Below are 3,728 nucleotides of genomic sequence, written 5' to 3' on the forward strand. Positions count from 1 at the left end.
TTCTGAGCCAATATGGCATTCAGAGTGTCAATCTCAAGAACTCCTTTCTTCTGACTAGTTCCATTGTTCACAGGATTTCTTTCAGAAGTGTACATGAATTGGTTATTTGCAACCATTTCAATGAGCTCTTGAGCTTCAGTAGGCGTCTTCTTCAGATGAAGAGATCCTCCAGCAGAGCTATCCAAAGACATCTTGGACAGTTCAGACAGACCATCATAGAAAATACCTATGATACTCCATTCAGAAAGCATATCAGAGGGACACTTTCTAATTAATTGTTTGTATCTTTCCCAAGCTTCATAGAGGGATTCTCCTTCCTTCTGTCTGAAGGTTTGGACTTCCACTCTAAGCTTACTCAATTTTTGAGGTGGAAAGAACTTTGCCAAGAAGGCATTGACTAGCTTTTCCCAAGAGTTCATGCTTTCTTTAGGTTGAGAATCCAACCATGTCCTAGCTCTGTCTCTTACAGCAATAGGGAATAGCATGAGTCTGTAGACCTCAGGGTCAACCCCATTAGTCTTGACAGTGTCACAGATTTACAAGAATTCAGCTAAAAACTGATGAGGATCTTCCAACGGAAGTCCGTGGAACTTGCAATTCTGTTGCATTAGAGAAACTAATTGAGGCTTAAGCTCAAAGTTGTTTGCTCCAATGGCAGGGATAGAGATGCTTCTCCCATAGAAGTCGGGAGTAGGTGCAGTAAAGTCACCCAGCACCTTCCTTGCATTGTTGGCATTGTTGTTATTTTCGGCTGCCATGGGTTCTTCTGCTTTGAAGATTTCTGTTAGGTCCTCTACAGAAAGTTGTGCCTTAGCTTCTCTTAGTTTTCGCTTCAAGGTCCTTTCAGGTTCAGGATCAGCCTCAACAAGAATGCTTTTGTCCTTGCTCCTGCTCATAAGAAAGAGAAGAGAACAAGAAAATGTGGAATCCTCTATGTCACAGTATAGAGATTCCTTGAGGTGTCAGTGGAAAAGGAAAATGGAAGATAGAGGTAGAAAATTCGAACTTATCAAGAAAGATGGAGTTCGAATTGTGATTTAAGGAATAGTGTTAGTCCATAAATAGAAGGATGTGAGAAGAAGGGAAGTAGTATTCGAAAATTAAGTAAAGGATTTTGAAGACATTTTGAAAGACACTAATTGATTTTCGAAAACCAAGAGTGGAAAAGAAATCAAGTGATTTTTGAAAAAGATTTTGAAATTAGAAATTAAAAAGATTTGATTGAAAACTATTTTGAAAAAGATGTGATTAAAAAGATATGAATGATTTGAAAGAGATGTGATTGAGAAGATATGATTTGAAAAACATTTTTAAAAAGATTTGATTTTAAAAATTGATGACTTGGCTATCAAGAAAAGATATGATCCATACATTAGACCTTTCTCAACAGAAAAGGCAACATATTTGAAATGTTGAATCAAATCATTAATTGATAGCAAGTATCTTTGAAAATAGAAAGAAATTGATTTTGAAAAAGATTTGATTGAAAAGATTTGATTTGAAAAAGATTTGATTTTGAAAACTTAAAAAAAAATGATTTGAAAACAAAATCTTCCCTCTTGTGCCATCCTGGCGTTAAACGCCCAGAATGGTGCACATTCTGGCGTTTAACGCCCAAAACTCTACCCTTTTGGGCGTTAAACGCCAGTCTGTCTTCTTCACTGGGCATTTTGAATGCCCAGCTTTTTCTGTGTAGTTCCTCTGCTGTGTGTTCTGAATCTTCAATTCTCTGTATTATTGACTTGAAAAGACACAAATTAAAAAATATTTTTGGATTTTTAATAATAAAGAATAATCAACATTCAACTAAAATCAAATAACAATGCATGCAAGACACCAAACTTAGCAGTTTGTATACTACTGACACTAACAAAATGAGAATGCATATGAGACACATAAAACACTCAAGTCAATAGAATTCAAAGATCAGAGCAATGAAATCATCAAGAACAACTTGAAGATCAATGAAGACACATGCATGAATGCATGCAATTGACACCAAACTTAAAATGAGACTCTAAACTCAAACAAGAAATATTTTTGGATTTTCGAAAATTAAGTGGACAAAGAAAATAAAGGTATCAAAATTCTTAATGAGAATTCCAGGAATCAGCACAATGCTAGTCTAAGACTCCGGTCCAGGAATTAGACATGGCTTCACAGCCAGCCAAGCTTTCAAAGAAAGCTCCGGTCCAAAACACTAGACATGGCCAATGGCCAGCCAAGCGTTAGCAGATCACTGCTCCAACAGCAAGATTGATAGAAATCAACAAGCTCTTGTGAAGATAAGTTGAAACCTCGGTCCAATGAAATTAGACATGGCTTCACAGCCAGCCAGAATCTTGATATGCGAAATTGTGATCAATACTTTTCACAACTCAAATAATCCCCGGTAATGAATCCAAAAACTTGGTGTTCAATACCATGGCATAAACACAACTTCGCACAACTAACCAGCAAGTGTACTGGGTCGTCCAAGTAATAAACCTTACGCGAGTAAGGGTCGATCCCACAGAGATTGTTGGTATGAAGCAAGCTATGGTCACCTTGTAAATCTTAGTCAGGCAAACTCAAATGGATATGGGTGATATACGAATAAAACATAAAGATAAAGATAGAGATACTTATGTAATTCATTGGTGGGAATTTCAGATAAGCGCATGAAGATGCTGTGTCCCTTCCGTCTCTCTGCTTTCCTACTGTCTTCATCCAATCCTTCTTACTCCTTTCCATGGCAAGCTGTATGCAAGGGTTTCACCGTTGTCAGTGGCTACCTCCCATCCTCTCAGTGGAAATGTTCAACGCACCCTGTCACGGCACGGCTATCCATCTGTCGGTTCTCAATCAGGCCGGAATAGAATCCAGTGATTCTTTTGCGTCTGTCACTAACGCCCCGCCTTCAGGAGTTTGAAGCTCGTCACAGTCATTCAATCATTGAATCCTACTCAGAATACCACAGACAAGGTTTAGACCTTCCGGATTCTCTTGAATGCCGCCATCAGTTCTAGCTTATACCACGAAGATTCCGGTTAAAGAATCCAAGAGATAAACATTAGAGCCTTGTTTGCTTGTAGAACAGAAGTGGTTGTCAGTCACTTGTTCATAAGTGAGAATGATGATGAGCGTCACATAATCATCACATTCATCATGTTCTTGGGTACGAATGAATATCTTGGAATAAGAACAAGCGGAATTGAATAGAAGAACAATAGTAATTGCATTAATACTCGAGGTACAGCAGAGCTCCACACCTTAATCTATGGTGTGTAGAAACTCCACCATTGAAAATACATAAGAACAAGGTCTAGGCATGGCCGTGAGGCCAGCCTCCCAATGATCAAAAGATCTAAAAATGATCCAAAGATCTAAAGATGAAAATACAATAGAAAAAGGTCCTACTTATAGAGAACTAGTAGCCTAGGGTTTACAGAGATAAGTAAATGACATAAAAATCCACTTCCGGGCCCACTTGGTGTGTGCTTGGGCTGAGCAATGAAGCATTTTCGTGTAGAGACTCCTCTTGGAGTTAAACGCCAGCTTTGGTGCCAGTTTGGGCGTTTAACTCCCATTCTTGTGCCAGTTCCGGCGTTTAACGCTGGGAATTCTGAAGGTGACTTTGAACGCCGGTTTGGGCCATCAAATCTTGAGCAAAGTATAGACTATCATATATTGCTGGAAAGCCCAGGATGTCTACTTTCCAAAGCCGTTGAGAGCGCGCCAATTGGGCT

General features: G+C 38.9%; 1 non-coding gene across 1 annotated transcript; it reads left to right on the forward strand.

Moving 5' to 3' along the window:
- Positions 1-245: 245 nt before the first annotated feature.
- LOC112713447 (small nucleolar RNA R71) lies at positions 246-353 on the forward strand. Its single transcript, XR_003158424.1, has one exon. It is a non-coding gene; the product is annotated as a small nucleolar RNA R71 (small nucleolar RNA).
- Positions 354-3,728: the final 3,375 nt, after the last annotated feature.

The sequence above is a fragment of the Arachis hypogaea genome, chromosome 1, assembly GCF_003086295.3.
Source record: "Arachis hypogaea cultivar Tifrunner chromosome 1, arahy.Tifrunner.gnm2.J5K5, whole genome shotgun sequence".
NCBI classification, from domain to species: Eukaryota; Viridiplantae; Streptophyta; class Magnoliopsida; order Fabales; family Fabaceae; genus Arachis; species Arachis hypogaea.